At 37.9% G+C, this 13,456-nt stretch overlaps 1 protein-coding gene across 2 annotated transcripts in view; it reads left to right on the forward strand.

Annotated features, from left to right (window-relative positions):
* The window catches only part of LOC116317786 (metabotropic glutamate receptor 4-like), a 189,215-nt gene that overhangs the window by 118,981 nt on the left and 56,778 nt on the right, over positions 1 to 13,456 (forward strand). The gene's annotated exons all lie outside the window — the stretch shown is intronic.

The following is a 13,456-nucleotide window of genomic DNA, read 5'->3' on the forward strand; positions in this document are numbered from 1 at the left end:
TCTTTTGTGCAAGTTAACCTCAGTAAAACTAGCGGAGTCTCTCACTTTGGCTCAGCTAACCTCATGCATCTCTCCATGCCGTTCTCTTCTCCTCCTCCATTGCAACAGATACACAGGTCCCGTTATATGCTACCTTCACGGGCCTCCAGAAAATTAGAACTCTGAACAATATTTTAACTCCCTTCAGAGTTACATACCATACAATAATACTTTATGATTAACATAACAGTTTGATTGCTCTAATTAATTACCTGTATTTACCTTGTGACATATTACAGGGCAAATTAAATTCAGGGTACAGTTACATCACATAACTGTGAACACCTTATGTTACCGTGGCGTTCAAGTCCATGGGAATTATGAGTATCTACTCCCAAATTCCCATCCGGGCTACATTAGTATCGGTTCATGGTATCGGTTAACTTTTACGAGTACGAGTACGCGCGCATTTTACAGTATCGGCCCCGATACCCGATACCAGTATCGGTATCGGTGCATCCCTAATATTAACATCTCACTTAACAACAGCATAGCAGACGAGGCTTTCATGACCTTAGAAATGACAAAATCATTTTATGTGTCTTTATAGTATCTGTGTTTGATCAGACTTTGCTTCACAACTCTGTAAACTTTCTTTACACAGCATGGAGTCGTGTATGACAGAAACACGGATACATCTGCCAGTACAGTTTCCTTCAGAAGTATTGTTCTTTCAGGTTTCTTCCTAACGAGCAGGTGGAAGACGTTGTTTAGTCAGCTTCTCATCTAGCTTGAATCTTCATCCTGATAAACATCCTCACACGAAAACAGAAGCTTTAGATGAAAACCGTGAACCTGTTCTGTTTATGTTACAGTGTTGTGTGTTCTTTGGTGTAAATCAGTGAGCTGTTTTTTGTGGAAAGAAAAGGCTTAGTGGTTGAATCGTATGTAGACAGAGTGTGATTGTTGAAACATTTGTCACCGTTAGGTCTTGTTAGTTAAGAGTGTTATGAGGTCATCAGCAATGATGCATTGTGTTACAAGACAAAGCAGTTTTCCAGAGAGAGCGAGTGCAAGTGGTATTTTAATTAGGACAAACTTCCCTCTTGCTGTAGTTCTTCCTTTCAGGGAATATAGTATAGACTGTATATTAAAGATGGAAACTATCATCCTGTCCTGATTTCCTCCCATTGGTGTGTAAGGCCTGGTTATGAAGTGTCCACATACTCATACTCTTGTGAATTATCCATCACAAGTTAGACCTCCATTAAAACCTACGTCTTTTTATTATCTTTTTTCCTCTGCACAGGGCTATAATTTAGAAAACAGACATTGTTTTTCATTAAATAAGATTTGAAACTGGAGACTGACAAGTGTTGGAATATTGTGTACTGAGCAGTAGCGATTTCCCTAAGACTTCTATATAATCAGACTTGTTTTGGAGCCAGAGGAGTAAATGAAGAAATCCTGCTTTAAGGCAGTGAGCTTTCAAATCCATAGAACTGTCCCATGGTGCTTTGGATGAACCTGTAATTGTCCACCGACACTGATTCTGGAAGAATGGCTTTGCTGATACAATTCAGCAAGGAGGCAAACTAGCTTTTCTGCTAACCTAGAAATGTGCGAGGTAACATGAAGGAGTTAACAGGACATAACTGTTTACAATGTAAAATATTAATGTTAAAAATGGCTTCTTTTATTGCCAGATGTGGTTCATGATATAATAAAGTTACATATATAAAATCTTTACATATATAAAGCATGTATAGGTCAGATAAGAGTCTGAGCCTTTTTCTGAAGTTGGAGGCTGTGCCTGAGGATGCACTCGAGCAAGGTGAACTGATGTTAAACAAGATAATATTGTTGCCGTAGTCTTTTTCTGGCTCCCTTGAGAGCTAATTACTGCTCTGGCTAACTTGCATAGTTGCAACATTCTTTCTAAATTGACAATAGTGTTGAAACATTGTGATGGCTGTGCAAATATGGGATGCACAGCAAACTAGATGATGTCAAAGTTTCTTTATTTACCATATCATTAGAACCGAGTTCTGTAATGCACTTCACTGTAAAGGTGAAAAGATGTAAGACAGATGCACCTTTGCTCTCTGGAGATTGGGATGACCTTTAAGAGTCATTAATTGAAATATGCTTGGAACTGATTGATTCCATCTTTCATCCACACCAAATATATAGCTATACTTTCTCTATTTTCGTTTTAGCCACGCAGATTTAAATAATGATTGTGCTGCATAATTCATATAAAACGAAACCTAACATTTTAGTTTGCCATTTGGGTGTAAGTAATCATTTGTGTGACCTATATTTATATTTAATAATTAAAGACAGCGAAGTTATATTGCAGTGAGTAACTCGCTAATGCATGTTCAGTGGCTAAGTGAGCCCTTGGTCCCTTTAAACAGCGAAAACAATATTTTGTCCTGTTTCTGTCAAAATGGTGTTGTTTTACACTGTTTACTGTGATCTTAAAACTCTAACAAGTTCTTGAAACTATATTCTTCATCTGCTGGGGGATTAAACAGCATTTCATCTCTGCAAAGGACCTTGAAAGGTCAATTTTGAATAAATGAGAAAAGCACCCTTGTGCTAGCGAGTCAGGGGTACCATTGTCACAAGGGGGAGGGGGATGAATAGAGGCTTTGAACCTCATGTGATAGGAAAACACTGGCATGAACCAACCACTGACTGTTAGGCACAAGCAATCTCCATACACAGTATGCTGAAATAACCTTGATGGTGGAAACCGAATTTGATTTAGCGCAAAGAAATAAGTGATGCTGTATTTTGAGCAGGATTTCCATAAGGTAATAGGCAGCACAGTGAGACACAAATAGGATTCCAATTGTCCCATTAGCCCTGATGAAATCAGGAAAATGTCTGGGCAAGGCGAAACATCTAGAACTGATTGAAGGGAACGTCAGAGGAATTATAGTTATTTCTGACCAGAAGCATTAGATTTTGTGACAACAGCTGAAAAAGGTTATTGCATTAATATATTCTAGGTATGGGTTTTCCCCAAATCATGTGGTTTGAAAGCATCATCTTTGGGGTTATAAACACATCATGGGATTAAGATGGTTACACATTAATATGTCTGGCATTTTTGCCCTACCGAGCATTTAGAAATTCTGAATATTTTTCCTATATTTGTCACCCAGAGAGAACTAAAGTAACCTAGACTAGAAAACAGACTTTTCACAGCTTCCTCAAAATGCAAAATTGCCCATAAATCTCCAAGACAAACTGCAGGAGCTTGAGGTAATTCTACAAAAGCAAGTGTGAGAGGAGGCAGCCATTTCATTGAAGTGGAGAAAAACCGACATCCTTTGTTGGCATCTAAAAGTTTAACACAATTTTGCTCTTTTTCTTCAACAGGCTTCAAACTCACTTAAGAGGTACGGAGGCTTTGAACTTTCTCAGCAAAATTGGAATAGCGGAAGACATTGGCTACGAAGTGTTATTGAAGACATTATACTGGAGCCTTATTCAAGTTATGGTGGCTCTGTGAGAGTGTTCCTATTTTAATTCAGAATGAGAAACAAAGCAAGAGTGATTTAGCCTGGCAGGAATCGCAGGATAAATTTTTGACATAATGTCACTTCGTCTCAGGGCGTGTCATTTCCATTAGATATGACAAGGCAGTTAGCAGTTAGTTGAGAGGGGGAGAGGAAGAAGAAGGGAGTGACGTGTGGGTGAGAGAAAGTAGGAGCGGATTTGAAGGGTGGAAAAAGGGAAGTGTTTGCCGAATGAGAGAGAAGCATTTGTTTGATCAGCTAGCAGTGAGGGAGCTGCTGCAACTCCATAAATTCATTATGCATTTGTTCTATTGTCAGCCTGATGAGGAAGTGATCAAAATAAAGCTGTTTAGTCTTTACTGTTTGTTTTTTTTTAACAAACAAACGCTATACTGTGATCATAAAGCACAGTGCAGCATTTCCCTCCAGGTTTCTGTTTTGTCTTGATTTCTTGGAAAATGCAGGTTAATCTGTTGCAGAGGAGCAAGGAGGGATATTACCTCATTTGTCAGGAAAACATTTATGAGTTTTAATCTCATACTTCCATTTTTCCTGTTGTATTGATCCATTTTGTGCCATCTGCAAGCTTTGTGAATAGATTGAGCTACCATGTAAACAGAGAATGTGGTGTCCCAACATCAGCAGGGTGATCAATGGCAGAGACAACCCGGGTCAACAGTTCTGATGCCTGTGTTTACTGAGGCAAAGTATTGAAAAAGAGACGGGTTGGTGGAGTAGAGAGTGCAAACTAGAATCAATACAACAGCTATCATCATTTGCAGGGTTTATTAATGGCTTTGCCCCTAGCTGGGAAAGAGAATAACACTCACTTGCATTTGGGCAACCAGCACGTCAGTGTTTATGCAGCTGGCTTCCTATCAATCATCACAGTGTAAGTTGCTCTCAGCAATGGTCTGGTTACCTCCACTCACCTCATCAAAACGCCCCCCTCAATCATGTAATGAATGGCATCAATTATGAGACCAAGCTGCCAAGATATACAAATGATTCAGAATGGGTCAAAGTCTAAAGGCAGGCAAAAGCGATTGTGCAAGGCGTAGTTTCATTTACTTTCTTTCACTCGCCTACTGGCTGCAGCTCAATGCAGTTTTCTTTCTTGCATTTTAAAAGGTATGTCTTCCTGTTTTGTGACTGACAAATGCATCAGTCACACTGGATACAGCCATAAGGCAACGAGTGTTTCCACCAATAGGTGTATCCTATCTTGGTGGTAGTCAGGAAATTTCCCCTCAGTAAAAAGCTTTCCTGCTCAGTCTACAAAACTTGTCATCTCCGACATCAGACAGCAAAGAAAAACACATGGTGCTTTTCATGGCAGATGAATTGTTTGTACAGCATGTGGCAGCTCTAAAGAATAGGGAGTATGTTCAGTCAAATATGCCGGTGTAAAGCAAATGAACAAATCCATTTTTCCTGCTGTCAAATAAAACTGCTCAGCGCTGGTAATGGATGAATAAAAAAAGACAAAAGGTCTGCTATTTTAGAGTTCAGAGACAAAAAATATTAGAGGGATTTATTATTAATATAGAAGGAGAGATGTGATTAAAAATGTATTTAAACAGTGTAGTTAAATCTATATGACACTGAGTAAAAGCAATGGCATAAACCCATATTAGAATAATGTATGAATTTCAAAAGACAAGAAAGATGGAAAGAATGTAGAAAGTTATCAGCTCTTCTGTCTCTGCACAGATTAGAGCGTGGCGCTTGCCTTAAGGTATGTTACTGTGTCCGTAGGATTAGCCCACTTTAATAGAGCTCCCACTGCACTGACCCAGAGACTTGAAATCGTAGCCCTGCTTGACAAAGTCTCCTCCACAGGCCGGCTAACCACATCTAAGATTACCATATTTGAACCCAAAGCTCTGAAGTGTACTGACATGAATAGCAGAGCAGAGATCTAGGAGTGATCCTCCTGCTTCTTTCTTTTACAGTCATCTTCTTGCTGCAGTGCAAGGCATTCCCTTGTCTGAGACTCCAGTAAATCTGCTGTACCTGCAGCAGAAAAATAATGCAAGAATATATTTAGCAGCCTAAAAGAAGTCTTTAAAAGTGTATTCGTTTAGTGCACTAACACTGTCACTCCAATCATTTGACAAGGCACACAAGACAAAGACTTTAATTAAAGACGACAGATAACATGATAAAATAAAACTGTGGCTCTTTGATTCACATATCTTTCATAGCATAAGAACCTGCTTTCATTCACATTATTTGGCATAATTGGAGTCATATGTTATTCATTTTATGTTTGGCCTGTATTTTTCCATCAAGTGTCCTTTTATTGTACGACTGTGAGATGAACAATGTGTGTATTCGTCTGTGAATTCTCCACAGAATTCCTGACAAGGCTTGAAAGATAGAGCAGGCGTGAAATAGTCAGATCTCCATGCGAAGACGAAATCTGTTGTTGTTGTTGTTGTTGTTGTTGTTGTTCATAAAGGGCAATTCCCGCTTCTTTTTTAGTTGCTGTCAAGTTAGTTTGTGCAGAGAACATGTAAAACAATTTGTAAATGGATAAATGAATGGAATAGTAAAGTGTACTAAAAGAATTACATTTTTAAGAAGGATGGCATTGTGCATGTTATGTCCAAAGAGCAACGCTGGCTTCATAAATTAGTCCGTTGAACCAATATTTAGGAAGACATTGCACATATTTAATTCCCAGTTTTTAACAAAGCCTCTGAAAATCTGTTTTGCTCGTTAGTTAATCCAAATTATCTTTGAATACAATGCTCATCCACTTATCCCCTTCAGTCATAATATTTATATTTGTAACTTTATGCATACTAAACGCAAATTAGCACATGAAAATAAACTGGGCTGCCTGAGTGGTTGATATGCCATGACTTTAGGAAAACATTAAAAAAAAAATCTTCCAGTAGGGAACCCCGAGGCCCCCGGCAAATTAAGGTCTCATCATTATCTAACTTTATTCACATTGTTTATAGCATAAGAAATTAGTGCAATTTTGTCTGTAAGGAACGAGTGAGATGTTTCTTGCTGAGGGCAGTTGCTGATGTGAAGTGCAAAAGAAATAAATTAATTAATCAAGTGAGGTACAGCAGTAGCCTCAAGGTTAACGGATCTGGCTAGCAGAAAGTTTCCCAGTTCGAAGACCTACTTGAGCTAGAAGAGGCTGTAGGGGGCTTGATTGACTTTGTAACTACTGTCAGCATGTGCCTGAGGAAGGCACTGAAGCCAGGTTCTTTAGCCCTGTAGGTAAGGCAAGTATAACATTATAGTAAAATGAATATAAAGCTACTGGCGTGCTATAAAGCCACTCCAGCGCTTGTGTAGTTGACTCAGCAGAGATGCACCGTGGAGGTATTGGACAGCTCCCATGTGCAAATGTGTGAAGGTCTGCATACCTGAAGTCAAATGAGTTTATTTATGCAGGCCAAAATCATGAATCAGCCTTTGAACGACTTTGAAATCTGTACAACATCCTTGGCATCATTAGGCCCTGGATTCAGATAAAAGAATTCCCAAGGAAAACCCTACAGTGCAGAAAAAAAGAGAAGAGCAGCATGTCAGACAAGCAATAATGCTGTAAATACAGACTACAGAGAAATGCTCATTCAATTACAACTTGTAGGAAAACAAATTTATACAATAAAATGCACATTCACACAGAAATTTGCTTGTGAAACTACGAAGGTGTGTTTGGATCACAGCACATGGGGCCATTGCAGATGGTAAAGTGACTTTATACACAACAGAGCCACCACGGCATGGGCTCTACAAGACCTCTGAAGATGGATACTTATGTTTTTCACACATTTCACACAGCAGATCTTTTTATACCCCAACACCTTGTCATCCCTGGCGTCCAACACAGGCGAGAAATGACTGTCCACTTAATGTCTGATGCATCAAAGACATCGATGTGTCATTCTTATGAGATAATTATTGTTTACATTGAATACCACTTGCGAGTGGTCCTAAGGTTTTTTGGCTCATCAGTGCATATTTGAAACAATACATTTATTTTTATGAATGCATTTGTCTTAAATGTGAGCCTGTACATGTTCTTATGGTGAATATATTCATGAAAAGTACACACACATATACACACACACACACACACACACACACACACACACACACACACACACACACACACACACACACACACACACACACACACACGTGTACAAAGTATTGTTAAATGTTGAGGGACCATGTTTTCAGACACACAGCAAAGTGTTGTTATGCTTTCAAAAAAGAAAATAAAAACCTCTTGTGACCATGCAAAAGAATAAAATATGCAAAACTTGTTTTGTAGTTAATGAAAAATAAAAAGGATGTCAGCACAAAACTAGTACAAACACTTTTCAGATGATTAATTATAATGAACTGAAGGTCAGGCTTTATAAAGGATAAAGACTGCTGCATTCATTTGTGTATAACACTCTGATATTTATTGACATTTTATCAGAAGAAAACATTTCTGAATTGTGCAGAATCAGGAATGCAGAGAAAAGGTTGCAGCATGAGATTTCAGTGAAAATTATATCACTGTCGCTTTGAATTCTTTTCATCTTACTACTTTGATGCAAAATTGGTTTGGTGCAGCTGAGCACTTAACAACATCACAGTGTGTGTGAAATATTTTTCCTTTCTGCACACAATACACTGAATCCTAAAATCCTGTTTTGGGGATTTATTTGTTTATTTATTTATTTCTGTGTGAGCGACAACACAGACTTCTTTGTTTTAATGTTCTCTCTTAAGATCTGTGTGTACGGTGGCTGTTTATCAAAAACAATTGAAAAATAAAAGGACTTTGAGGCTGTCCTTTAATTATGAATAACTAAGAAATGCTCTGTAATTGTTTGTCGGAGGACAAGCTGACACTTAACGAGGACATTCAAAGAATGCAAACAAGTTCTGTCTTTGTTTATTTTAGTAGAACATCATACTCTGCCATGCTGACTCATCCACATGAAACACACAGATAAGCACAATGAGTTGTACATTATTAAGCCAGGTTACTGGCACACAGAGAAAATAGTACCACCATCTCTCTTTCAGTAAGATTACTGATGGGTTTTATGCCTTCATAATTCTTGTGCAAAGGTGACCAGCTGTGTCTATTTGGTTAAAATTGGAAACAAATGAGCAGGTCAGCCGCTGATCCACTGCAAGTTTCATATTATTTCAGCTCAAGAGAACCAGGGTAAAAGTATCTTCATATGCTGCAAATACTTTTTTTTTTTTATTGCTGATCTAAAACAAAAAAACAACAACAACAACAAAACAGCAATAGAAAGGAAGGTGGAGTGAACTCTGCAATCAATTTGGTTAAAGAGGGGGAATTATTTTAGCTGACCAAGATGTTCTTCAGTTGAAAACAGCACTAAAATTGGATTTTAGGAGTAATACTTATTTCCAGTGCTGAACATTTGGCTATTAATTTTACACATCTGAGCTGTGAGGAAAAAAAATATTGCTTTGTGTTCATCTGACCTCCAATCTGCTCAGAAAAAAAGCAAAACAATTTCTTTTACTATTCAGTATCCAGTATAAATTTGGTGGCCGAGAGAAAAATGATGAGCCAATGTGCAAAAACTGCAGTTCCTCTTGGTGCCACTTGAGTGTGTGTCAGTCCCCATAGTTTCCCATTTTAAAATCACATAGCAATTCTGAATAATGTTTGTCTGTTTTTTGTTTTTAATAAAGTTAGTTAGTTAGGGATGTGGGTGCAATGATTGCCTGGTGTCCGATACTGTCCACTAGGGCTGAGCTTCACTCCTGAGCCTCATCCACTGTTTCAAGTTCATACGTTGGACCTCTTTGCTTTAAAAAGCTTCAAAGTTGATTACAAAACCAGTGAATGACAAAGCTTCTGATTCAGATTCATTATCTGAATACAATGCAGAGAAAAAAATACCAGCCATAGATCTCCATATATCTTATTATATGTCAGTACAAGTGTCAAGTTTTAGATTGCCTGACTGACCCTTTAGATCATCCTACAATCCCTAAGACAACATTGCAAGCATGGCTACAAATCAAAATAGTCTGCCTGTCTGAGTGTAATCACTGGCGACCTGAATAGCGTCCCTCACAGAGCTGGTAATCCAGGATAACCCAGAAAATTCCCAGAGTCTGTCTACATTAAACTCTTAATGTAAAAGGTCCCCTTTTGTTGCTGGCACAATCACTTTAAAGCGCTCTTCTCGTTGGGGTAAAGGAGTTGCCAAAATGCGTTTGTGGGTATTCTGTGGTAAAATTGAGGTCTACTGTTCTGCTCAGTTCCTTGCTGGCACATTTAACAGCTTTCCCTAGTATCCACACATTGTTACTGTAAATCCTAAAACATTTCAATAGACAAGGATAAAGAAGGATCAGGTTTTCACACAACACCCTGATCAGCATCTAGAGGATTTCACTAGAGAAGATCTTCCAACAATTGAGTTGTTTTTGTTACAATGGAATAATTTTAAGGAGTGCAAAGAAGGGTCAGACTATTTTGGGCACTGACAATGTGGTAAAAAAATGAAACATTTAACTGCAGATTTAAATCAACTTTCTCAGACAGAATCCCTCCAAGCAGAACATTGCTAGCTTCTAAAAATCACTCTGTGTACTATTCTATGTTATTTTAGTTGTATTTAAAAATTTAATTCCATTTTTATCTGATAGATAATTTCTGTCCAACTTTCAAAAGACGTCCTATAGAGATTTAATCACACTTTCAGTTGTAGCTAAGGGTGTAAGTTTTCATTCATCAGTCCCACTTGATCATTTGGGGACACCAATTTCCATGATTTCATGAATAAACACTTAACCTGGTACCTTGTAATAACATTGTTGAACAGCTGTGAACTTGTGAAGCAAACATATCAAAATGAATGTTTATTAAATATGAGTGTAAAATGTTTATAATAGCATCCTTAATGTGAAAATCCCACAGTCTTTAACAATAATGTAAACCAAAAGACTTGTTTGAGAGAATTTATGTTTATACTTTTTGCCTCCAGGGAGAGAAACTAAGCTGTTTATTGCTTCACATCATAAACCTCTGTCAGAAACTTCCTCAGAGTCCTAACCAAGAATGACAAACAACTCTTTAATAAAAAGTATTCTTAGCAAAATTCATTTCATGAACAACGATTATCCCAAAGGCAGAAGTAGATATATAGCTCTCAGAAGGATGGAAAAATCCTCAACAATAGTTCATCCTCCGGGCTGAAAGCTTTCAGTGCTTCCATGATCCAGCAACAATAACAACAAAATCTTGTAAACAACTCCCACACTGAGCAGTCAGTCTTTTGCAGCTTCAGATTGTTGATATTTATAAACATATTGAAAATGTGCACGTTTTTTTTACAGCCCACATTTATGCCTTTTCTATAGGGACTCCACAGTAACATCAAATTAGCAAAACAAAACACTTGCCTATTTTTTTTCTTCTTTTTTTGTCAGTTTCCTCAGCAGACAGGACTTTTGTACTACATGAATTCACAAATGATGTTTATATCACCTTCCCACATCAGCGCACCCGCTGAAGCAGCATTCTATAAATCAACTGAAACAGTCTTGGCATTACACCATAAAAAACTTCTCATGGGGTGATAAAAAGCAGGCAAATCAATCAGTCAATTAGAAGATGAAAACATCTGATCCCGTTGTTTTATTCTGTCAATGTTTAATTAATAAGGAGGTGATCATGGCAAATAAACAGAGGTTATTCATCTCCTCCAGCAGAGGCTTTCTTTAGGACAGTTTTGGAGCTAGTTTGAAGGGCAAAAAGCTGATGGGAGTTGGAATTGAAGGGTTTTTGAAAAGAGGGACCAGTCTTATTATTAGGCCATTTTGAAAACACTTTGCTCCACAAATCAGTCTTGAGGTTGCACTTATTTTTCACTGCTTTGCAGATTTTTATGACAGTGTTCCTCCAGGTCTGCATTCATTATATGTGACAGAATGGTTGATACAATTTCTACCACCCAGTATAATGAATTGCAAAATGTGTTTGTTTGTTGTCCACATATTCCCCCAAACCTGTGCATTTGTGATGCTGCAGCCCTGTTATCTTTCAGGCCTGGCAGCTTAAGGGCTTGGATTTTCCTCCTCGAAAGCCCCTATGCTCCCAGGCAACAGGTTCCTCTAATGATGGGAAATTATGCTTGTGGCACGTCAATTATGTTGCAAAAATACTCTGGAGCAGCTGTGTATCATTTCTGGCGGCTTAGCATTTCTCTCATAAGAGGTTTCCCATAGTATTGCAGCTTCCTTCACACTCACAGTACCTCTTACAATAGCACCAATAAAATATTAAGTATAAAAGTATACAAATAGTTTCTGAATTCACTCTCAGTGAAACATCAACATGCTCTTCTCTCCTGTGATGTAATTCACAATTTTGCAAGACAAACCAGCGTAGCCAGATTTGTGAGTGAGTCATGTGTCATCCAATACAGCAGATTTATAAAGTAGCACTGGGCTGTGAAGACCTGTTAACTAATCATTGTCAGTCTGCCACTCCAGATGACCTCCTCTCCACAGAAACATAGAGAAAGAGCAGTTAAGTGAAATTCTAAAGCAGTTGGAGCCTCCTGTTAGGCACCCTCCTCCATATGGTGCCTGTATCCCCCCCCCTCACCCCATTTAATTAGCACCTTTTGAAGGTAAGCAGGAGTTCTTTTTGCACAGTGCAGGTCAAAGGTGTGAAAAACAAAATCTCTGTAAGAGGCCCGGGCTATCCAGACAGAAACAAGAGGAATATTCCAGTTGTCTGTTTCAGTTTGAATGAAAGAAAAAGAAGTGAGTGCTTTTTTTTAACCACAAAAAATAAATGTTATGTGCTTGTGTAACAATTAATTAATTGTTATCAATAATTTATGATTAATGTTTATTAATCTTTTGGCTTTCTGTGGAGCCTTGAGGCAACTGTTGTTGTGATTTGGCACTATATATTGAAATTGAACTCTCTGCAGTGTGGCCTTACAAATCTGATATTCAAAAGTATTCATTTGAAAACTTGTTTTCTCTTCACCTCATGCTAATGCTCTCCTGTGTCGTCCCACTAATCACTAACTAGGACAGGCAAAATTATATCCATAAATCAGAATGATTTTGCTTAAAATAGATGCCTGCTAAAACTCGGGCCAATGTAACATCACGTTCTTGGTGGTGACACCTCATATGTTAAAATCATATGATTCTACATAGAGTTTTATCTCTAATTTTGAGTCTCTCTAAAAGTCCTGGAGATTTTATATACAGTGATTGGAATGACTATAACCATTCTTTTTTTAATGGATTAGTTTTGTTTTTTAAACCTATCCATATCTCTGATACAGACTTTGTTGATCTGAGTAAATCTGAGTAAAATCTGTGGTGTGATTTTACACAAAATACATCAATATGCATTCTCAAAAATATGTCATTTATTAACATTTGAAAGAGTAGTGTATTAAAATAGCCTTCTAATGTCTAATGTCCCTAATCTTCCCCAGTAGGTCAAATATCCAAATGAAAGAACATTAAGCAAAGTAGATTTAGTGGAGAGGAAATGTGACATGTTAAACTAATTACTCAAAATGACCAATTGTAAATAATCACATTGCTATTCAATTTTAGATTGTCAGCGTTTTGTTACTAGTGATAAATTTAGAGTTGCACTGGGAAGCCCTTTTGTCATTTTTCAGGGGATCATTGTAGCCAAAGCATGCTTGAAAACTCACTCAATTTGGTGGCAGTGAACTATGACACTATTACAAAGTCAGTTAGGTAGGCTACATTCTAAAGCCCTCCTTTTCATATGGCACAGTGTGGATTCAGCCCGGCCTAAGGCGTTCCTGGACTGTACTCAAAGGAAAGAGGTCAGACAGAAGTCAATTGTTTTGATTAAAACCACTGCCCTTACTTTTGAGGAGAGGTGAAAAATAAAATACAGGCTATTATGCAGC

This window comes from Oreochromis aureus, linkage group 5 (assembly GCF_013358895.1).
Source record: "Oreochromis aureus strain Israel breed Guangdong linkage group 5, ZZ_aureus, whole genome shotgun sequence".
Lineage (NCBI taxonomy): Eukaryota > Metazoa > Chordata > Actinopteri > Cichliformes > Cichlidae > Oreochromis > Oreochromis aureus.